The 24,565-nt window shown below is 46.6% G+C and overlaps 1 protein-coding gene across 3 annotated transcripts in view; it reads left to right on the forward strand.

Moving 5' to 3' along the window:
* Positions 1-24,565, forward strand: part of Fyn (FYN proto-oncogene, Src family tyrosine kinase) — a 177,915-nt gene that overhangs the window by 26,843 nt on the left and 126,507 nt on the right. The window lies entirely within an intron of this gene.

Raw genomic sequence — 24,565 nt, forward strand, 5'->3', positions numbered from 1 at the left:
AAGCCCAAATGTCCAGCGGTGTAGTGAGCAGGCCTGACTAACTGCCCTGTGGACGTCTTCACGTAGAGGGGTGCGGACTAAGGGGAAGAAAATACTTGTAGCTGCCACCAAAGGGCTCTGCCTGTTCCCTCAGTCAAGCACCTAATGCCTTGAAAATCACTAATACCTCCTGGGACTTCACTCTTTGCAAACCCTTAGTTCAGAGTCTTTTCTAGTCACTGTTAGGGGCGGGTGAGCTCAGTGCTCTGGCTCTTCCTGTTGCCATTGTTTATCCATGCCAAGTCAGCCTGGTACAGGAGTTCCTCCATTGTGTAAACAACTGATCGCTGATAACCGTACGAGCAGAGAAAAGCCACTGACATCAAAGTTCTTGTCTGTAAAATGGTTACTTTGGTTTCTTCCAGTTGTGGGCTTTTTGTGAGTACAGAACTCTGTATGGGACGTGAGCTTTATTTGAAACGCTGACGCTCACCATAAGTCACTTTTGAATCACCTGATGTCAGCAGGTGATTGAATAGTGTGCCTTGTGCATGTTACACTGACCTAGCCGTGCATACCCATGGGGACATGGCCCCCACTATGAGCTGTCCAGGTACTTGATCATATCAGGAATTTCAGCGCGGTCTGTTCTCCTCCAGGACCATCTTTTTCCACAGTGCACTTTACCTCGGAGTAGATAATAGTGTTTAAGTCAATGTATTTTTGTGCCTTCTTCTAGAACACTCTATGAGTATGTTGTAAGGAAGCGGTGCCGTTTTCAAAGAGCTATCCCATGACACCCCACCCAAGTTTATGGCTGATCGCTATGGGTGTCTTCAAACCTGCCATTGCAGTCGTGTAGTTATTGTAGGAACTGTGTTACTTATTGAAATGCAGGCTTTGTCAGGCCAGAATCATGATCTGTGCTAAGCTTAATGTCCAGGCCCCAGCAGACCCTTGGAAAATGTTAGCTACAGGCACAAATGACTGAATGACAGCCAAATGAAAGGGTAACAAGAGCCAATGGAAGCCATTTGGGTATGTGGTGAAATGTTAAAAGCAATCCTTTGGTACATTCTAGAAACAATGGCTTCTCTTTTCCATCTAAGGATTTTATTTGTGGAAATCATGTCTGTTAATAGCATTAGATGGAGATAGGTTGATCATTCTTTGGCTTTCTCTCCAGAAGTAGCAAATGTCAAACAGACACATACATAGATAATTCTTAAGAGTAATATATACTGGCAATCAGAGCAAATCCAGAGATAAAAGAAGTCTCAAGAGCACATTGGAAATATCGGAGTAGTTTGCACTTGATTCTTCTGGCAGTCTGGGGATACTCTTCTGAGTGTGGATTCTATACATTTACTACTTCAGGTGCAGAAAATTTGTCTTCTGAGAAATGAAGTTACATGCACCTGAATTTCGGAAGAAAAAAAATGCACTTTTTTTGTTTTAAAAAGCCGATTAAATCGATCCATTCTCTGTAGTAAGATCTGATTTAAATGATTTGATTAAAATAACACCCTCTTCAGTCATAGCTGCTTTCCAGGTAGCAGGTTGATTTCCTTGTGCCCTGGATGGCCTTCGTCTCTTAAGTTCGTTCCAGCCCCTCCTGTGACAGTGATGTCCCTGCTACTTTGGTGTCTCAGAAAGGTTAAGAATTCTGTGCCGCCCTTCCAGCCACTCACTGTAGCTGCAGAGCGGCACTTGAGACCACAAGGACTGCTGTGTGACAGGCACCGCGGCTTTCCAAAGCAAGAGTGCCCTTCAAATGCTTGCTGGAGAGTTACTCCCCTTGATACTGGTCTACGTATCCAGGGCTGCTCCATTTTCAATATCTCTTTGTTTTAGTCTTAATTCCCAAGGGAAATGAAAACAGAGAAAACAAAGCACTTGGGTTTTTATACGGAGCTACTGGTCTTGTTAAATTTTCTAAATTAGAGACTACGTCTGGAGTCGTGGTAGTTTGAGGCCATGCTTGCAGGATTGCTGCACAGCTGGTCCAGGGCTGAAAGCTAACACATCTTTCTTCAGTTTGAGCATAGGATTTCCTGAGCTCTGATGCTCATCAGTGCCCATGTGGATCATCCAGAGGTTCAAAATGCTAGTTTTGGCATGCTAGGGTGGCATGCAGGTCTGCCTCCAGTGCCAATGGGCATGGTTTGGGGTGCACAACCCCTCTATGTGTGTGGTGTTGTAGGGAGGTGAGTGAGAGAGGAACTCCAGCATCGTCCCTAGCCTTCTGAGGAAGCTATCGTTTCCTGGATGGATGCTTGCCGTGCCTGCCTGTTGGTGGGGATTGGAGAGAGAAAGGCTGCCCAGTACAGGGGACAGTAGGAGCCAGATTTGCTTACATTCTCCCTGCCTCTCACCCCATCCTCAGGCGAATTGACCCATTCATTGTATTAGCAGTGGGACTATGAACAGATGCTGCCTCCATGTATCCTGAGGATCACATTTCACACAGTTTAGCCTCCTGCTGACTCCCTGGAGTCAGGGAAGGAGAATGGTTTTGAATTGGGGGAAGAGGAGACAGTAAGTTTTGAATGAAGGAGCATGCATAGAACTGTTTTAGACTCCAAGGCAATCTTTCTTAGTTCAAAAATAGTAGTTATGCATCACCCATAATAACCAACCAACTTTCTCTTACATAAATCTCTGGATTGTAAAAGTGCTACTGTCTAAGAAGAAAAAGCAGACTCTCTGCCAGCACAAACTTTCCAAGATAAACAATCCCTCTTTCTAGACATTATAAACCCAGGCAAGTATTGATAATTGGAAGAGAAAATAGAAAGAGGAACAGTTTGTGGTAGTTCTCAGTGCTGATAAAGAACATTTTATCCCTTCATCCTCAAACCATTACCGAGCACCAGTGGGTCGGCCTCTGCTCCGGGTCAGGGTTGCATTTGCCTCTGGGGAAAATGAAGCCCAACAGGAGAGGAATGATTTGCCCAGCTGATACCTGGGAGATGGCCAGACCCCAGAGCACTTGGCAGACCTGGTCATGCTTCTCTGTGCTCTGCTGGGTGTGCTGAAGCTACATTCATCTTTCATTTCCTCTTCAATAAATTTAAAGGAACTTTCTCCCTTATTTATGGTAATAAAAATAGTAATTTTTTTTAAAAAAAAATCAGGAACAATGAGAAATCCGTCAACTTCCCGTTTAAGGACCTGACCCGGTCCTCTGTGGTGGTCCCCTGGAACAGCGTGAGGGTGACTTGGGGGACAGCATACTGCAGGCAGTAAGTAGGTGTGGGAACCTTGTGGAATACTCATTTCTTCCTGATGCTGGGGGAAATGTTGCCCTTGTTACAGCAGAGAATCTCAAGCCTCCCTGCTTGGTTTTGTTCATGCTTACATGATGCCTTCCCCAAGAGCTGTGAGCTACTGTGTGATTTGTTCTGCTGCAGCCAGGACTGCATGGTAGAGGCTGGCATATTTGGTTGTCTGCCTTGCATAGACTTACTGTCTGCAGAAGTTGCATGTGAAGGATTGATTATTAACAAAATCCATACAAGGGGCAGCTTTGTCAGTGACAGAGGGGCTGCATTTGTGAGGCTGGTTATGTCCTGATCATAAAATAGAAACAAAGTCAATACTGTGCCTTAAAGAAGGTTGTTAGTGTCCACTTTTAAAGAACAACCCATTTTTATTTAAGCAGTAAACCTTTTTTTTTTTTTTTTTTTGGTCTGTTGTGGATGCTGTCACAGATTACTGCAAACTTAGTGGCTTGGAATGACACATTTATTCCCTCACGGTTTTAGAGACCAGAAGTTCAGTATCAAGGTTGTCAGCAGGCCCGTGCTATCTCCAGAGGGTCTGGGGAGAATCTATTCTCTTCTTCATATTCCGGTAGCTTCAGGTGTCCTTTGGCTTGTGGCTTGTCCATGTTGTTTCTCCATCCCTTCACCTGGCCCCCTGCATCTCTCTACAAATGTCACACCAGTGGGAGCCAAGCCGCATGCTTAACTGATCACTAGGCTGCACCTCCGGTTTGCACTGAGCTTGGTTGGATGAAAATCCTTCTCACACACGTCCTTTCTTCTTGCTGCTAGAAGATCTGGTTCCCTGTCAGTGGCCAGATGTGATCCGGAGGCCAGCTTAGGATCCAGAAGAGTAGACCAGTGGGTTGGGCCATGCTTATAGGGCTGGTCCTAGCAGGTCACAGTGGTTCGAAGAATGTGGTAAAGTTTGGTGTGAGGGAGACTCTTCAATAGGTGTCATCTAGACAGATAGGTGTTTGGCAGCAGAATTCTCTGGCTGAGAAATCAGGGGGCTGTAGGCATGAAGCTAATGCAGACAGCGTCTAACCAGCTACTGAATAAAGAAGGGCCCAAGGTAGGAGCTTGAGCTTAATGAGTAAAAAGACTCCCCAGTCTGATGTCACAGCCACAGAATTTATGTCATTCTGAGTGTCCTTGGCCCAGATCCTCATCCTCTCAAATCCTGTGAGGGAGTCAGTCTCAGAGCTGGTAAACAAGGTGAGTTGTCTGGCTGAGCAGATTGTAGGGTGAGAGGCAGGCGATGGCTCCAGCCTACACGTACACTTGTTAAAGTTAAAAGCAAATTTAGCTCTGTAAAAATGTATTCATGTGTGTTTTTTGGATCAGTTTGGCTATTATTTTAACTCACTGAAATATTTTGAAATCTCTATTCCTTTTTTCCAGTTAGATCCCCCCCCCTGCCTCTTTTTAGCTGTGTATTTATTATTCATTAGTTCTTTAAGGAGAACTTGATAAATGTTGACTTGAGGAACAATGTGAAAAATGCCACCCTAAGATGTCGCTCTCCCGGGATGTTGATGCCCTGAGGTATAATCATTTAATGTCTCCTGTCTACCAAGCTGAATGATCACTTGTCCAGGATTTCCCATCATGCTTAAGGCCTCCAAGTGACCAATGCCTTGCTGAGGTCCAGGTATACTGTCCCCAAGATCTAGCACCTCATCATCATGTGACAATGCCCTGGCCTGTGTCTGTGATAAGGGTTCTTGGTTAGCCACCCTGTTGAGAGGCCCTTCATTGGGGACTGCTGTGTTCAATTCTGAGCCTGTTTCCTGTCACTTATTAGGTGCTAGGTGGTATCTTAATTAGGGTTTCTGTTATGAGAACAAACACCATGACCAAAGCAGCTCAGATAGGAAATGGCTCCCTTGACTCAGACCTCCACAGCATTATCCCTCAGTGAAGGAAGTCAGGACAGAGATTCAAAGGGCAGGAGCTTGGAGGTGGGTTGAGCAGAAGCCATGGAGGGTGCTGCTTACTGTGATCCTTGTGATTTGCTCAGCCTGCTTTCTTATACAACCCACGACTACCAGCTTAGGGAAGACACCACACCCATGATGGACCAGGCCCTCCCCATCCATCACCAATTAAGAAAATGACCTTTAGGCTGCAGCAGATCTTACAGTAGCATATTCTTAGTGGAGGCTCACAGTTCTCAAGATGATGTAAAACCAGCCAGGACAGGGGGTGAGTGTTTTGTTTTTTTTAAAGGTGGGGCTGGAATTCTTTGCTCAGATGTAGCAAGCAGAGAGGGGGGAAGGGGAGGGAGAGAGAGACATACATACATGCATGCATGCATGCATACATACATACAGAGGGCCAGATGACAACTTCAGATATTACCCTCCTTTGAGATAAGGTCTCTCACTGGTGTGGAGTTCACCACTTAGACCAGACTGAATGGCCAGGGATTCCTGTCTCTGCCTCATCAGTGCTGGGACTACAAGTGTACACTGACATATCTGGTGTTTTATGTGGGTTCTAGAGATCAGACGCAGGGAGGTCTTCATGTTTGCAAGACCAGCACTTTACCAGGTATGGCCCATCTCCTAGTATTTCTTTTAAGGGCTCAGCCCTACTGGAGACTGGTCCTTATTGTTGCTGCCAGGTCCTGCCACCCTTCTCAGCCCCAAATAAACACACAGACACTATATTAATTATTAAAGTGTTGGCTGATGACTAGGGCTTCTTGTTAACCCATTTCTATTAATCTAAGTATTTCCACGTGGTCTTATCTTACTGGAGAAGGGTCCAGACCTGTTACTCCCCTGCTACATGGCGTCTCTTTGCCGTCTCTCTCTCTCTGCCTACCTTTCCCAGAATTCTCCTTGTCTCCTAGCCCCACCTACCCTCCTGCCTCATTGGCCAAACTGTTTTGTTCATCAGCCAATAAGAGAAGCACATATTCAGAAGGAGGTTCCCATCACTTTGTGGTCTGTGTGGTCTGTAGAGAACACCTACCAGGTTAATCTGAGTACTTCTTGGAAGGTATATTGTGAGTCTGCTGCTCTGAACCGAATAGTGGGAGTGCCTGTGTTCGGACGTTACAGGGATGAACCAACGGTCCGCCCATCTGCGTAGTCCCATAGAGTGGCGACAAGGAGATGGCCTCAGTGCACTTAGTAAGGCCTGACCTCAGCACGGACACCCTGTACTGCTCTCAGATGATCACAGGTGCTGCCTTGAGTGTCCCGAGACAGGGTTTGAACTGCAGCACACTGAAGTAAGGGAACCCCAGGTTGGCCCCGGGGCCAGTGATTGTCTGTCCCCTGTCATGGGGCAGAGCCTGGCCCCCAGGGTTGCTTCCAGCTTGGATGGGTAGGAGATTTGTACAAGAGGCCAGAGGAGGGTTTCCTGTCTGCCTGCTTTTCTGCTGTTGCTCCTTGGCAAGATTCAGTTTTCCATTAAGTTAAAACAAGGAAACAGAACCTTTGTCTGGGGCTGATTTTGTCCATCTTTGGAAGAGCATTATAAAAAGTAGACCTTCTAGACAAGAGAAGACAATAATTTGGAAATGAATTAACTGCCATTTTGCCGATTATGCTGTTATCAGATGGCAGAGGCACATTTCTCCTTCACGAAAGAGCTGAACATGTAAAGCAAGTAAAAGCAAATTTGATGGTGGGAAAAGATTTGAATAGCCCTGAGATGTGGCAGGTGACTTAGCAGTTGTGGAGGCACACTGTGAGCTATTAGTCCACGAGGCCTCGCCATTAAATGTCAAATGTCAGAGCCCATCAACTGCTCGAACAAAAACCCATAATATTTACTATAGTTCCTCATATTTGTATTTAATTAATTAAAATAGTGACTCACATTGCTGTTTTTATAGTGACCAAAAAACAAAACATGTAATTAGGGTCTGTGTTTTGTCAATCTTACTGTAGCAGAGTAAGATTGTTTGGAGGGAAAACTAAAAAGCTTTGGAATTGATCATTGCCAACCTAACAGAGCAAAACGTGCTGTCAGGAAAAAGTATTTGTTACCTGTTGGCAATGTAGCTCTTTCTCATTCTTTGTCTCCATCTGTCTCTGGAAAGTAAAACAACTCAGTGAGCACCTTCCACCTGTTTTTGTAGCGTTTAGGCAGCCCTTCTTACCCTTGTAGTTAGGGCCATGCAGATCTCTGCGTCTTCACTTCTCTGCCTGTCTCCTGACCGTGTGGTTCTCTACTGTGAACGGACCTCACATCTCTGGAGCTTTTCTCCCGCAGCCTTCCCTGCCGCCTGTCACTCTGGAGCCCCCTTGTTCACCTGGTACCCCACCTACTGTGGCATTCAGGGTTCCCTCCTGGGGACTGCCTGGCCCAGCCCTGTGCTCTGCCCCAGCCCTCTTTGTCCCTAGCTGCCAAGCACTCTCTACCAGCACCGGCCAGCCTTCTCTCTCTCTTCCTGTGACCCCACGTCACACTCACACTTCAGGTCAGCGTGGTCTCTGATTGGTGGAAATAAACTTGGGAGGAAAATGAAGGTGTGCTATTCTGTTTCCATGTCGTGATACGGATGGTGTGAACTATTTAGAAGAAATAACAGACCACCTCGAGCTAGTCGTTACGATATATGTTATTATGTGACTTATGTGGCTGCTAAATTGGAATAAAACTGGATGAATGTATTTGCTTTAAAACATCTATTTATTTAGTGTGTGTGTATGCATGTGAGTGCGTGTGTGTGCATGTGTGTGCGTGTGTGTGCATGTGTGTGTATGCATGTGTGCGTGTGTGCATGTGTGTATGCATGTGTGTGTATGCGTGTGCGTGTGCGTGTGTGTATGTGTGTGTATGTGTGTATGCATGTGCGTGTGTGCATGTGTGCGTGTGTATTGTGTACATGTGTGTGTGCGTGTACATGTGTGTGTGCGTGTGCATGTGTGTATGTGTGTGCATATGTGTGTGCGTGTGTGCACGTGTGCATGTGTGTGCATGTGCATGTGTGCATGTGTGTGTATGTGTATGCATGTGTGTGTGTGTACATGTGCATGCCCGTGTGCTCCTGCATCTATCCCTGCACACATAGGGGTTATAGGTCAGTTCTCTCCTCCTATGGATGGGAAGCAGGCATGGGACTCAGGTTGTCAGGTTTTCAGCAGAGTCCTTACACTCCACCATCTCATCAGCTCCCATTTGCTTTGAAAATAGTTTCTTTGAAAGTTTTACTTTGGAGCTGGATATGTTGCCCAGGACTCTCCTAGCTTGTGCAAGGCCTTGGGTCAGTCTGTGTAAATAACTAATGTGAAGTTGTGTTTCTCTCAGGCCACACTGCATGGCATTCGCGTACCATCTGCCTTTTAAAAGATCCATCTGTGCACCATGCAGGAAATTCTTTTATCTTCCTACTGTTCCTCATGGTATCCATTGTATGAGTGTGCCTCAGTTTATCAATCCCTTCTCCTGTCGATGGGTATCTGGGTCAGCTCTTCAGCAAATCCTGGAGTGTGCTGCTGCAGCTTCCCTGTGAGAGATGCCCAGAGGAAGAGTTCTGAGTCTCAGTGTACGTACATCCTCTAGTTGGCCGGATAACGCCACATTTGTTTCCAAAGTGTCGTCATGCATTTGACATGCCTGTGAAGAAAGTGTGACTTAGGAGGAGGGGAAGTCTAGAGGAATGATGGAAAGTAGCAATAGCTAAACACTGGAGAGGAAAGGGAAGGAAAGCGTTCTGATGAAGTCTAACTTCCTGTTGAGGAATGGAACCGTGGGATAATGAAGAGGGATTGGGTTTTCAGTTATCACTGGGAAGCAGTCACAGACAGGAGTCACATTGCCTTCAGAGAGCAGATTTCATCTTGCTAGGAGTGGACACGCCTAATTCTGTCCTCACCAAGTTCTTCCTGGCCAGCACCTGTAGGTCATTGTCTGGGAGAAGATGTTGCCAGGAACCGATGCGTGTGTTTCTATGACAGCACCTTGGATTCTAAAGAAGCTTTTGAAACAGATAGCCACAGAAACTTGCAAATATTTTGGCAGTTACCTTCGGGCAGTCACGGTAGCTCCTTCTGCCAGTGTGCTTTGTGTCTTTCACGCTGGGCACACTTATACAAGGCCTGGCATTGCTGCCTCTTCTACGCCCTAGCCTTACCTGATGAAAACTCAGAACTTCTCATTCATTGAGGATCACTCATTCACTTGACCTGAGTGAGAAAACAGCAAATCAAACAAACAACCCTCCCAAAGCAAGTGTCTCTGCCATGATGAACAGCGAATTACCCTGAGCTATGCCACAGCCATCAGCAGATAGACTGCAAATTCTGACCACCCTGGTTTTTAAGCCAGAGGGGTATGTTTGCTTTTCAGAGATTCCCCATTTTTCTGAATGTAGATCTGCATACGGGTAGCTCTCTTGTTGCTATGACTGAAATGAAGATGGAACATTAAACCATTAAAAGCACATGGCCTCTGGAGGCAGAGAAGGGCTGCTTTTTTTAACTTGTTATTTTTGGACCCTCTTCATTAATAACATTCATGGGATGCATTTGATTCCAGGCCAGAGAGATCACTGATGCTGGGATAGTCAAGATAAATGCACCATGGTTTTTCATTATGCATTGAGTGTTTGAAACTTTGGATACTGACATTTCCAATTTGAGGAAACACCATGGTGTTCTGTAACTAATACATGTATACTGCCAAAAAGATGACAGGAACCCTAATGTCCCGTGATGGAAGTTGTGTCATGTAAACTGTAAAACTCCATGCAGTAAAGGAAAAAGTCTTAGCTAAAATGTTGATTGCCCAAATTACTAAGTAAGTTGGACAGATGTTTAGATTGTTAAATCAGAAGGAAACAGGCTAGGAAATCACTTATGGACTATGAGCTTAATTTTGAAAACAAAATTTCTATGAGGGAAAAGTCTACAGAAATCACACGGAAATGCCAACAGGTGTGTTTGGGGACTGAGATCCTGGGATTTCCTTCTCAGTGTTTGCTAATGTGAATATGTAATTTTATAATCCAGTTCATTTAAAGAGTGGGTTTAAGGTCTGGATTCCAGTTGCTGCTCTGTCACTGGCTAGCTGTTTGACCCTGGACAAGCTTCTTTGCGTGGTGCTGGCTGCTTCAGGAGCTAAACGATGTTTCACTTACCCCACTCCCCATTCCCAAGGCTGTTCCCTCCCTCTCCCTGCTCTGGTTCTGAGTCCCTTCCCTGGTGACACTAGCCTCACCCAGTCCACACCCAGAAGCCATGAGTGACGTCCTTTTATTGTGTGGTTTCTATTCCATCCTGTTGTGGCCCAGCTCTGATTACGCCCTCTTGGGACTTCTGTTTTAGCACTGACAACTGATGATAATTTTAGAGAAACGATTGATGAGTAAGAAAGAATATTTGGCCTTGTATGATGCGGTGGTTTGAATAAGACTGGATCCCATGGGCTCATAAATCTGAATCTGGGGTCATCAGAGAGTGGCTCTATTTGAAAGGATTAAAAGGATTAGGCCTTGTTCAGGAAGTGTGTCACTGGGGTAGGCTCTGAGGTTCCAGAAGCCTATGCCAAGCCCAGAGTTGCTGCTTCTCCGTGCCTGTGGATCAGGACTTAGCATTCAGTTACTACTGCACTGCGGTGTCTGCTTGCCTGTCCCCATGCTCCCCAGAGTGATGGTGACAGGCAAAACCTCTGAAACTGTAAGCAAGACACAGTGGCATGTTTCCTTGTAAGAGTCGCCTTGCTCATGGTGTGTCTTTGCAAAACTAGAGCAGTGAGTAAGATATATTGACAAGGGGAAATTTGAACTGAACTTCCTAAAGCTGAAAATTTCAACTGTTTAAATATGTGTATTTTGACCAAACTATGCTTATTACTTTGAGAGCATCCATGTTAGCTTCTGTTCTGGGTGAGGAGGAAATAAGTGATGAACGGGCTTGTGTTCTTGGCTCTGACAAATTCTCTGAAGAGAAGGCAGTGATGGTTCAGGGCCCCAGGGCTGAGTGTGAGCCCAGAGGCGCTAAACTGAGCTTTCACGACTGTGGGGCTGCTGAGACCAGCAAGCTGCTGGGAGCAGGACCAGAGATGCTCACTGAGATGCTGTGTTTCATGTGCTTCAGAGCAAGTTTACTCAGGACAGAGAGGAAACTGATTTCTGAACAGTGGTAGCCAGCTATGGATTGACCAGAAACCCTGGATAATTTTTCCCTGGGTTTCGGGAGCACCTTTAGCATCTATCTGTTCAGTAAAGCCCATATTCACATGGACTTAAGTTATTCTGACCGTTTAGACCAGACTTGGGACATCTGGGAATTCCCCAGGCTTTGGTCCCTAAACAAGCAAATGACAGAAGTAAATTCTTGATCTTCTTCAGAATAGCTAGCATCCAAGTGTGTAGCTTATGTCCGGTTCAGATTAGCAGATGCTTCCTCTGCCTCTGGCTGACCTGGGGCAACTTACTGGGAATGCTTACCCACAGTTTCAGGACCACATGAAAGATATTATCGCTAAGGGTACTCCAATCTCAGGTTCAAAAATGACTCAGTATTTTGTTTTTAAGTGTCAGCATCTTGATGTATAACTAACTGATGTATAACTAGTTAAAGTTACAGGAGATCAACAATAATAAGTTCTGGTCACTTCAGGTTCCAGACTCCGAGTCAGACTCCTGTCTTCTACAGATGGAATAGCACCTTTACGTGTAATGCCACAGTCCTCACAGCCGGATTTTCATGGTCCTATGCCAGCCCGAATAGTCTGAGGCAAACCGGAGTATAGGAATGGGAACTGCATGCAAACCAGGCAGTTGACCCTGTCTTGGAGGTGCTGGGATGCTGTGGATTCTAGCAGCTCCCGGCAGCTCTCCAGGAAGTAGACTTCGGGTTGTTTTGTTTTCTGAGGGAAAAAGTTGTATCAACTTGCATGATCGTCTGCATTCCTCAAGAAATGGATATGTAACATCCTCAGCTAGCTATGTTCCACAAGCCACACTCCTGAGGCCATCTCAGGGTTACCTGATAGGCTGTACACGTCTTTCTCGACCTTCTGGTGTGGTGCATAATCCCCAGTGTTCCCTCAGGAAGTTGTGAGAGATTTCTCTTTATCCTTTCTTCCTCCTCTCTAGGGCATCCGACAGCAGGAGGATCTCTGTGACAGACTTTTACATGCCCCCGTCATCTTTAATGTAATCATCTTCCCTTTAAGAGGGTTCACTATGCCTATTGTTAGGATTGTAAAGCTGCCTGACAGGGACAGGACGGCTTTTCCTATTTTCAGAATTCAGACAGTTTTGTTAATTGCACTGCTTTACAGGGAAGTAATTAAATGGGTTGGGAGCATGCTTCATTTATTTATAGTAGCACAGGCATGTCACATTTATTGCCGTCACCGCACTATCTTCTTGATGACATCATTTTGGGGGACTAGAAGTCTGAGACTGTTAAAAGTAATGCCGGGACTATTGTTGGCAGAGTCTTTGGTCTGGCTGTGCGTATTAACAGTTCCAGACAGGGAAAGGCCATACATGGTAGTTTTTACAAGGGACCTGTACTTGAAATGTTTTACGTATGCTTTTAAGAGGGGTACAGGGCATGGGACATATACTTGTAATGCCATCACGGTGGAGACTGAGCCAGGACCTCAACTTCAGGGACAGTTTAGACAGTGTAGCAGGACACTAACAACAACAACAGCAGCAACAACAATAACAATAATATGCTGTTTAGCATGTTAATTCTAAAACTTCCCAATTAAGTATTTGGCAATGTCAACTGTCTTTGGGTTCTATACCTTAATTTTGATAAAACAGCAGGTGTAGAACTTGCCCAAGGTTCTTAAATTTTGTGGTAAGACGTTTTAGTAGTTTTTTTTTTTTGTTTGGTTTGTTTTTGGTTTTCCAAGACAGGGTTTCTCTGTGTAGCCCTGGTTGGAACTCACTCTGTAGACCAGGCTGGCCTCAAATTCAGAGATCTGTTCACCTCTGCCTCCCAAGTGCTGGGACTAAAGGTGTGTACCACAGCTACAGCCAGCATAGTACATTAATCTTAATATATTCTAACATAGCAGATTTTTCAGGCAGATACAAGAGAAAGCATCCACGCAGAAATACCAAATGCCACTTCAAAAAGTACCTGGACACCCTGAATGCCTATTCAAGAGCAGATAGAAATCCATCCTAGGAAAGCAAATTGAACAAATATGTTCCAAGCACCCCATCACCTCTTCTCCCAAGTCCGTGTGCCTACAGATTAGACACTTTTACCCACCTACCTTAATTTCCAGTTTCAATATGACAGAAACAGTTTCTTTTCTACTACCACTGATTTCCAGTATCCCCATTACTTCCTAGATCAGTCATAAACTTCCCCTCTGCCCAGTCTCCAAGACACGTAGCGTTCCCTTGGCACAGGCATGCCTGATGGCTTCTTGTGGTGTGCTCCTATGAAGGCACTGCCATAGGCTGCCAGTGCTACCTTAGTACAGGCCTTCAACTCCTGTCCTCTTAAACCGTCCTGGTCTCCAGGTACTTGGGCCCCATCCCTGAACTCCTGTCCACAGCCCTCACCCAGCATGTGTTGCTAGCCGGGTCCTTCCTGGGTGTGGTGTCTTGCTTCCCACCTCCTTGTGATCTCTGCTGGGTCTCTGTCACTGTCCACAGTCGATGCAGACCCTTCCCCCTTCCCACCAGCCAGGTTCCCTAGGTTCCTTCCAGGGACTCCCATCTCCCTACACTGCCCATCTAAGAGGGTCTCCTCCAGGCAGGTTGCCAGTCGGCCAACCGGCAGGGCTTGAGTATCTTACACTTTGTGTAGATAAAGTCCTTGAGACACAGGTGGTGCTGGCACGCACCTTTAATCCAGCACTTGGGAGGCAGAGGCAGCTGGATCTCTGTGAGTTCGAGGCCAACCTATGCTATTACAAAGAGAAGCTCAGTCTCGAAAACCTAAAAACAAAACAAAAACCCTAAAAAGTCCTTGAGCCCTTCAGGAGATGGTCCCAAGCGACCTTGTCCCTGTGGAGGTCTGTAGCTCTGCCCACTCAGCAATTCTCCCATGCTGTCTGCGTGGCTCCATTGGGTCAGTGGATCAATACAGTTTTGGAACACTTCTAGAAATTTGAGAGGAGAGGTACCAAGAAGATAAGCCCCTGGCTGCCCTGCATTCTCTTCTGATGCTGGCCACGAGGAGGAGGCGGAGGCGGTGGCCACCTCTTGTCTAATCAAGGAGTACAAAGACTTCAGTTTGTTCAGACACAGGGTCCATCCCTAAATCTGAGGAGGGAGCTGGGCAGGTTCCCAGCGCTTGTCTGTCTCAGTATTTCATAGACTTATTAGCTGGGAGCAACCTTCGAGAGAGCTCCTCCAACGACTCCATTTTGACAGCTAAGCAATCCTCAAGCCGGTGGCCAAATGGCCTGTCGAAGATCAGATGGCAATAAATCTTGAAGCGAAGGAGTCAGAGCCTTGCGTCTTAGCCTTGGCTTTCTGCCTCCCGAGCGCCATGATTCTTTCCTGTTGCTGGGCCTGTTGATGTCTACGGCTGCTAGGAGGATGGAGCGGGGGGGGGGGGGGGGCTTTCCACTGCCTTCAGCTGTCAGCTACATCTTAAAGAGCCTTCGGTATACTTAGGGTCTTTATTGTACGTACTTTTTAAAAAAAATAAAAAACAAAAAAGCAAACTAGATTTCACCATTAGCCAGTGAGGTTTGCACAGGCCTCGCTCTTGTCTATCAGGAGAGGGGGACCCAAGGCCGAAATCTGTACCTGTCCCAGGCCATGGGTTAGTGAGTGATGCAGTTGATATTTTCTAGCAGCTTCTCCTCCGGGGTTGCATTCCTACAGTGAGTTCTGAAGTGCACGCTCCTGTGAGGCACTCTGTGAAAGATGGCTTGTGTAGAGGGTGAGCTGACGCATTTCCTGTCTCCAGGATTCCTAGTGCACAGAGTATTAAAGACTGAAATGTTCATACTGAAAGAACACCGTGTCATGTGAAATACACATGACAGAAAACTTCAGTGTGTGGTGAATGTCGTTAGGTATATTCCTGGTACTGTGCAGCCGTGACATTTCACCTTGCAGAGGTGAAATCCTGTTCCTCCACAGCAGTGACTTCCGCCTCCCCCCCCCCCCACACACACACTCACACACACACACACACTCACACACACACACTCACACACACACACACACACACACACACACACACACACACACACGGCTTTCTCTTTGTCTCCGCTGATTCTAGGTACCTGGTTGAAGTGGACTGTATAGTGTTTGCAAATCCCTCACAGCAGCAGTGGCCAGGATACCGAGAGAAAACGGAAGGGCCAGAGCCAAGCTTGCCCAGCAGCCTGCTTCCCCTGCAGCTAGATCTAACCTCACAAAATAGCACCACCAGCTAGGGCCTTCACGTTCAAAACTTGAGCTTTTGGAAGACTTCTCACATTCAAACCATGACACAGAATGGCTTTTTAAATATTTGAGAGTCTACAGTTGTTTGAAGTGTTTCATACATGGGCTTCTTACATTCACTTGGTCACGGAGAGTTTTCACAAGATACACACAGAAGGTGTCTCAGAAAACCTTGGGGAATCTTGAGGTTAGTAAAGATCCCACTTGGTCCATGGGGCCAGAGCCCAAGGAGACAGGCTAGGGAGCTGGGTCATGATGCTCCTGGGCTAAGTGGGAGATCAGCAGCATAGTCCAGGAGCTGTAGAAGAAAGGAGCTCGGAGAAAGTCCAGCCAGCTCTGAGAAAGACAGGGCTGTGAGCTCAGCATGGGGAAAGGTGGGCCCTGTGCTGCTGGTTTCCCTTTAATCTCCACCATTTAGCCTGTTCCCATCCCACTCAGGGTTGTGAAAGAGGGTGAGCCCTCCTGCCTGCTTGGTGGTGAGCAGCTTTCAGCTTCAAATCCACTGTTTCCTCATCAGCCCAAAGAAGGAAGAATGTTGTCAAGCCGGGTCTCACAGACACCTCTGCAGGGCTTGCTGTCGTAACTCTAATTGGCCTGGAGTGTAGGTCTTAAATAACTGAGGAGTAGCTAGAGCACTGTGATTGTGTGGGTAGGTAAAGCCTCCGAGTTGCTTTGTCGTTCACAGACCTCAAATGTGCCCGTGGGTGGCCTTTCTCTATGACAAGCTCAAGAAGTCCCAGGCTCTGCTGGTCAGACAGGAGAGATGGCATAGCCCAGTACCTAGTGTTGTTGTTTCTCTACACCCTAAATTAGCATGGGCTGCAGCACCTAGGAGGAGGTAAGTCACATGATAGCTTTATAAAGCTGCTGGTGGTTTTGGTAAGGATGGGGAAACTATGGGGAGCGCTCAGTGCCCCAGCGTGTGTTCAGATCAGCCTGCAGTAAGGTCAAGGAGCACCCGGCCTTTACCCCCTTGGCCAAGGACAGATACTGACCCTGTGGAGTGAGGACCTCCTAAGTTCTGAGACCTTTCGAGGAAAGCTGCCGTGTCTGCAGAACCGTCATCGTTCTCTGGGGCTTTGCCCTTCTGTAAATGAAGGCTGTAGTCTGTTCTCTGACTCCTTTGCTTCAAGAGGGTTCAGAGCTGGCCTGTTTCCTGTGCCCTCGCGCAGCCAAGCTCTGTTTCCCCAGGATTGGAGGTGTATGTGGAGACTTCGAGACAAAGTGCAAGGGAGATTCAGTGTAGAAGCCAGCAAGCTTCTCCCATGAGCCTGTTTTCACATGTCTGCACATCCCTGAGAGGTCCCTTCCATCGTCACCGGCTTGCAACTTCTAGCAAAGATTAACACAGAATTCCATTCCTAATTGTGAAGTTGTGCAGAGCGGCTGGGATGAGAAGGTGCTGTTCTGGTTATATGGGTTAAAAAAAGTGAACAGGGCCACTTAGCCCAGCGGGGTAAGACGAGACAAAGGGGGAGATCTCTAAGATGCATGCGGCAGGTGTAAGAAGGTCGTCTGTCTCACATGAAAACTAAGTGTCCCGCCCGGTAAGGGAAATGGGGAATGCACGCAGGCCTGTGGTGCACGCAGGCATGAGGGGAGGCTGTTAGCCTTTCCTTTGAGGTTTCCAGGAAATCTATTTATTTTAGATTCAGGGTTGTTTGGACATAGATGGGTGTTGTGTCAATCAAAACAGATGACTCTTAGCCTTCTGCGTAAACAGTCTCACCAACACTGTGTGGGATTATCTCCCAAATGTGTGTGTGTTTATACATGTATGTGTATGTTCTCACGTGTGCCCACACATCAAGATGTATAAATCTAAGCACATATATGCATGATACTACTGCCTAAGCTGTAATGGAAGCCAAGCAAAGAGGACCAAGTTCTTGGCATCTTTCCAAACCAGTTTATAAGGGCCAACTGGGGTGCCATAATAATGCAGTCCTCCTGCCCTGTGGTTTACGGGGGAGAAACTGGAACGCGGAGATGCTAATGACTCAGCAGAGGCAGTGAGTCAGGGTGGGAGCTGGGCCTGGCCTCCGCCTTCCTCTGGCCTCCCCAGTCCCTTTCACCAGATTGAGTGGCTGCTCCCCCAATGGGCAGGCTACTCACTTCAGCCCTTCTGTGTCATTTTATAGTGTTTGTAAAGCGTTATGTAGTCCAGTGATACTTTCAAAGCAGTACACTGTTCACTGGGCTTCTCAATGCCATGGTAGGGTACAGAATCTACACCAGGCCAGCTTTACCCACACATCCCAACCCTTAAGCGTGTGTCCCCCAAATGTTCCTAACTGTGGCTCACTTTCCTGCTGCCTTCCTTCCTGACTCTACATCACAAAACAGCCAAGATTAGGAAGGGTCTTCCGGAAGGGTGGGCAAAGGAAAATCCAGAACTCACGCTCTGCACAGGGGTGTGCGCTGTTCATTTCCTTCCAGCTGCTGACAGCTGTGTTCTTAGGCTTTCTTCTGTATTACCTCATAGAATGTAGCCCTCACAGGAATGCCGTGTGGTAGCTGTTGATATCTTCATTTATCTGACACTAAACACCTGACCAGTGTTCTGTGGCGAGAAATACCGACGCTGGAGCCCAGGCCTCCAATTACAAAATCATCCATCTTTCTCCTGTGTGGTGCGACTTGTAAATACCGCAAACCTTCGATATCCCACATTATATCAGTGCCCAGATCAAAATCCTGTGCGTTGTTGGCACTGAAGCAATTAGATATTTATTTTGGCATCTATCTTGGAAGCATAGTAGGTAAACTGGGGGGGGGGGAGAGAAAACCCTACTGGCAAAGCTTAGGAAGTAGAATTTTTGTCTCATTTGAAAACTCAGTCCAAAGAGATCCTAGCAAACTCCACGGAGCCCTGTTCCATCATACCAGAGATGATGGCTCCTTCCGTCCTCTAACCGCCATGTGTGCTAGCAGTAGATCTGGACAGCTAAGCAACGCTTGCAATGTCAGAGACAACTACAGGCAGTTCCTCCTCACACGTGTGGGAGGGTAGAGACGGTTCGGTGTGCACCTGAGGACTTGATAGGGGTTAGAACCCTCGGGTGAAGCTGCGCTGGGGTGCGTGTGGTGGCCACGTCTTGACGGAAAGCTGGTGTTGCCTGGACAGGGGTGTGGTGGGAAAAGCACACCAAGTGGAAGAAGGGAAGAGCTTAGAGAAGGAAATGGTTAAATGCAAACCAAAGCAGATACCCAGGGAACCTGCGGTAGGGAATGGAGGCAAGTGAGATGAAGCAGCTGAGGCAGGGGATGAGCCCGAGCAGTTGAAGGCTGGGTAAGACAGGAGGGCAAGGCTCACAGCAAGGGTGCAGAATCGGGGGCCACGCCCCCAGTGTTAGCTTACTAGATAGGGCAGCAGCCTCTCTGTTCTCTTCCAGGATGCTGGTGGCTCTGTTTTGGACTTCAGTAGAGAGCTCAGTCTGGTATACAGAGAGCTACCCTTCCGCATGCCTAAGGTTGTGTTCACTGCCCAAGCAGGAAGGCTATTCCCAAGCAGGAACACTCATTTACTCTCACCCAAATTTGCCCCCCCAATACACCAAAGGGAAGTGTGGGGACAGCTCACCCAGTGATGCTAGCCCAGGAGCTACCAGTGAGCACACATCTTACAACAGGTGTCTTTCCATTTTCCAGGATTTGCAGCGAAGAGGGTAGAGACCACACGCAAGGCTCTGAGCCATCCACGTTCCCTTTGTCCAGTGAAGAGTGTTTCCCAGTTACCAATGTTGTGTGCCTCCCAATGACTATAATGACTTCATGTGCTTGCTCTCAGGTCCTGAGGCACAACGACACACCGAGCTGATTAAAAATAGCATTCTAATGAAATTGTTGGGCGTGTTGTAGTATTAGTCAGCTACAAATGGGAAGTTGTTTCCTGAGGAAATTTGATAAACTGAAAGTAAGGTTGAAGGTTCACATAATTTTTTGGGATTTTTCTGTCCTTCCTTATTTTTTTTTTCTTTAAAAACTTACCAGTTAATTGTGAGTCCCACCCAGACACATATTTTAACACTACAGCTGTTATCTGTTAGTATGATGTAAGAGGTCACGGCATGTGAGTGTAGAATCCTGAGAGGAAGAGGAGGGACTGTTTAATTCAAATATTGCTTATGTTTAAAAGATGGAAGAGTACCGTGTAAAAAGTTTTCAGTCCTAAAATGGGAAGAGGAAGGAATAACATATACTTGAATCTGACATTTTCTCCTCAGCACCATGCTAGGAAGTCTCAATACTGGGGAAGCACACAGACGTGTTTTCATTTTGTGTTTGTGTGTGCGTGCGTGCGTGTGTGTGTGTGTGTGTGTGTGTGTGTGTGTGTGTGTGTGTGTGTGTGTTTGTGTGTGTGTTTGGGGCTTTGTTTTGTTTTGTTGTTGGGTTTTATTTGTTTGAGTTTTGGTTTTGTTTTAGTTTTGGTTTTTGTTTATATTTTGAGGCAGGGCTTCTCTGTGTATCCCTGGCTGTCCTGGAACTCGCTCTGGGGACCAGGCTGGCCTCAGACTCACAGACCCTCCTGAGTGCTGGGATCAAAGGCGTGAGCCACCACTGCCCTCCTTGTTTTTGCTTGCTTGGTTGTTTTGTTTTTTAAATTGAGCCATCATTTTAAAAATTCAAGATAGTTCATATTAAAATAATAGCGGCTGTGGTGGCCCACTCCAGTCAGATTTGCTGAGGCAGAAGCAGAAGGATCGTGAGTTGGAGGTCAGCATGGGCTACAAATCAAGTTCCAGGACAGCTAGAGCTGTTACACAAGGAAACCCTGTCTTGAAAAACCAAAACTAACTAACTAAACGAACAAGCAGGTAAGTAAAAATGCATTTATGGTCCTCTCTTAAAATAGGGTGATTTGCCATCTTGGAGCCAGCCTCTTGGCTGCCTCCCATGAGTGGCTCCTGGGCTCTGTCTCATTCCTTTTAGTCCCCACAGCCACAGTCTGTGGCCACAAGTATTGGTGGTTATTTACAAACGCATTACGATTAGAGTTCTATAATGGACATGAAAGAGAGACAGTGACCTAGTTTCACTTGCTCTCAACTCACCTTGCTCAAGGTTGTCACCTGCCCTGTGACACATGATCCTCAGCTTATTCCCTGCAAAGAGCGGAGGCCTCCCAGTCAGAGATGGCCGCCCTGTGGTTGTCTGCTCTGGTGCTCAGCGCTGACCTCTGCTGGCTCCTCCTACAATGTCTGCTTCAGTGATTTTTTTTTCATATGCATCATTTTCAACTATTTTTAAAATCAGATAGTATAGCAGTATATGAGACTAAAAAAGACTCCGCCTTTTGTGTGCTGAAGAATGACTTAGCAGAGGGCCTGGATTCAGATCACAGCACCCACAGGGCAACTCAACACTGCCTGTAACTCAGTTCCAGGGAACCCAGCTCCCTCTTGTGGCCTCCATAGGGACTGGGCGAGCACATAGTGCGTAGACACACATACAGACAGAATATTCATATCCATAAGATAAGTTAAAACCATCTTCCCGTTCCCGTTAACCACGATTAATCTCTGGATGTGTTTTCTTCCCTGATCCTGTCCCCTGTAACATAGTTTGTTGTTTAACATAACATCATCATATTGTTTTGAAATCAGTGATGACCCTGGCCGGCATAAAAGCAACCTCTGCGTCGTGTACTTTATCCTCTACCAGCTACCTGAGTGTTGATGTTCCTCAGCACGGTATTTCAGTAATCACAGTAGTTACCATGTTGCTGCCCGTGTGATCTGTGTCTGTTTTCCATGGGACTGTAAGCCGTCTAAAATAGTGTCATGTGTATCTCCCTGTTACAGTACCTGTCAGTATATGTTTACCAAGCTCCTTCAGTTAAATCATTCTAATTTAGCTAAGAATATGAATTTTATATAATAATTTAATTCTAAATCTAAATATTGTAAGCTCCATAGTCAACCTATTAGTATATTTATTATAAGTTACAGTTAGTCTGCTTCTCAGGGCATTTCATAATGATTTTGAATTAATTTTGTCTTCCTCATCTTAATGAGATGCTAATAGTAGATTATAACCACCCTGCTATTCAGAAGAGAAGTTTGTGCGTAACCTATTTTGGTTGTAAGAAGTACCGGTATCTGGTGGTTTGGTTGTGTAAATTTTAAACAAGTTTGTGTTTTGGCATCTTTCCAAAGCAGATAGTATTTGGCATGGAATTCATTTTTTCACAAGTATTGTCTATCTTTAAAGGGAGTATAAATGCACAGTGGTTGTATAAAGAGGGTTTCCGTAAGACAGAGTCCCTTCAGTAGGAATTAGCTGAGGTTCATGAAGTCAGCTTGTCAGATACAATGTGAGTCTGTTGCTGAGGGCTTCATTTAGTACTCTGCTGCCTGCCGTTAATAGCTCCGATTAAAAAGCCTGTGTCACAGTCACGCAATGCTCTTGGGTTTGCGGGCTGAAGAAAGTAACTTGGGTTGTTTAGTTGATCCTTGAGCTGTTTTTCTTAGAAGTGGATGAGCTTCTTACCTCTGTGTTGTAATGAGACTTTTAAACGGTCTTCAAAATTCTCATCACCAGGCCCCCTGGAGGAGACACCACCCAGGGTGAGTATGTGGGGGGTATTTTAAATTCTTATTTGGGTATGTAAGAAAGTGAGCGTGTGTGTGTGTGTGTGTGTGTGTGTGTGTGTGTGTGTGTGTGAGAGAGAGAGAGAGAGAGAGAGAGAGAGAGAGAGAGAGAGAGAGAGAGAAAACCATAACCATCGGTCATGCAATCCCCTACTTGAACAAACTTGAAAAATAAGAAAGCACAAATTTGACAAGAAAGAAACAGGAAACTGAGCTGGCCTTTAATCCCAGCACTCAAGAGGCAGAGGCAGGGGGATCTCTGTGAGTTCCAGGGCAGCCTGGTCTACAAAACTACACAGATATCTCGAGATATACAAAAGAAAACCATGAAACTGAATCCATAAGGGCCTCTGCTCTCTCTCTCTCTCTCTCTCTCTCTCTCTCTCTCTCTCTCTCTCTCTCTCTCTCTCTCTCTCTCTCTCGCTCTCTCTCTCTCTCTGTGTCTGTGTCTGTGTCTGTGGGGGGGGGCTCAGGCATTCAGCACAGTAAAGCTCTCTTTTACTTTGGTAAAGAAGGGTCCTAGAGAAAGTGGGCTCTGTGTGTGTGTGTGTGTGTGTGGTCCTAGAGAAAGTGGGTCACGAGCTGTGCTTTAGGCGGAGGGGGAGGGGAAGGAATTTTCAGGGTCAGGCGCTGTCACCAGACAGCACTTGGAGGTCTAGTTGGAGAGTCGAGTCTGGATTGCATGTTGGAATAAGGGTTCAAATGACATGCACAGTAGAAGAAATGAAATGACTGGGTCCATACAGGTGCCCTGCATTTATAGAGTGGGCTGGAGTCACACTCTGGAGTTACGGGCTCCTTGGGGAGCCTTATGTCACTTATCGGCAGGGTTGCTGGTGGCAGCCTGGGTGTGGGGGGCTGAGGAGGCCAGAGAGGAAGGAGTACTTGGCCTGCTCTCGGTTCCTGGGCCTCCGAATGAAACAAGGAAGAGAAGGTAGTTTCAGCGAGAGAATCGTAGCCTATCCGGTGAGCTGAGTCACTTAGTCTTATGGGTTAGAGGTTGCTGGTGAACTTTGTAAGAATACGTTTTTGAAGCTTGGTGAATCTGACAGCGGGGCCCAGGTGGACCATGGCGGCTGCTAAGGGGAAGTCCAAGTGGGGTGTGGTGGGCTCCTAAGGGGAGGTCCACGGGACTGAGTAAAGCGGTGGAAGGAATGGGAAAAGAAGAAAGTGAGGTCAAGTACTACTTGTAAATCAAAACTGCAGAAACTCCACAGTTTGTGAAAACCAAACAAAGCCAGAAACCGGCAGCCGGATAGCTGAGGTCGTATTCGGTGCTGTTTATTTGCAGTTTCGTCCCTTAGGAGACAACTGTGGCTCACTCACATGTAGACAGCTTTGTAGAGAAGGCACATGACAGCAGCATCACAAGAAACTAGTCAGCGGTGGCGCAGCTGCAGGGCTCGGGGTCAGGTCCCCTGGTTCTGAAACAGAACCAGACCCTGGAGGCAGCCCACAGTCAGGCTCCGTGTCAGCAGCCTGTGGGAATCAGACAGTGCTGGTGATGGGTCCACCAGCATCTTGCAAATGAGCAGAACGTGATTACAAAGATCAGTCATTTCCAGCAGAAAGGGATTATCGTCATATGCCAACATACCTTTCAAAAAGACAGCAAACCAGAGCAGCCTGTGTTGCTTAGTTCCAGAGAACCTAGGCTACAAAGTGAGATCCTATCTCCAAAGGAAGAAGAAAGGGTTATTTATATCAAGTCATTGAGGCCATAGCCAGTTGGATCAGATTAACCCAACTGCTCCTATGCCTCAAGCATATAGAATGGTTTGCATCTTGGGCACATGCTGTAGCTGTCCTCAGCAATTCCTGCTGGATTGATACTGTACCCAGGAGCTAGAAGGAATGTGTGTAGCCAGCATAGTTCTCTGTTTCTTTCAACCCTCCAGCTTGCTATCTCTGTGCAGCGCTGAAAACACACAGCTTATTCTCAGTATGGCGAGCCCCGTGCTTCAGCCTGGCAGGGTAAATTTCATCACACTTCAGTAATTCAGATAAATGGCACCCAGAGCGGGACACTTGCCAGTCATCAGGCCCTCTGTGTTCCCTCTGCCCTTCTCACAGTTGGCTGATTCTACAGGGCACACACGTGCATAGATGCAGGGTTTCAGAGGGCAGCCAGAGGCTGGCCAGAGTGGCAGCCCAGCACTGTAGGAACCAGGCTAGCACCCCAGCCAAGGACACACGTTGGTCTTGATAGAATCTGAAAAGAGACACTTAGCTTTTGTTTACCAGGCAGTGCTTGCATTTTCTCTTAGTTTGAAAGAAAAGAATGATAAGAAACCATGGGTTATTAGTACAGGCTGTCTACTTTCAAACTCCTCTAGCCTGCAAGAAAAGCAATGCTTCTTTGTCAAATAAGTTGAGGT

Source organism: Phodopus roborovskii, unplaced genomic scaffold, assembly GCF_943737965.1.
Source record: "Phodopus roborovskii unplaced genomic scaffold, PHOROB, whole genome shotgun sequence".
In the NCBI taxonomy this organism is placed as follows: domain Eukaryota; kingdom Metazoa; phylum Chordata; class Mammalia; order Rodentia; family Cricetidae; genus Phodopus; species Phodopus roborovskii.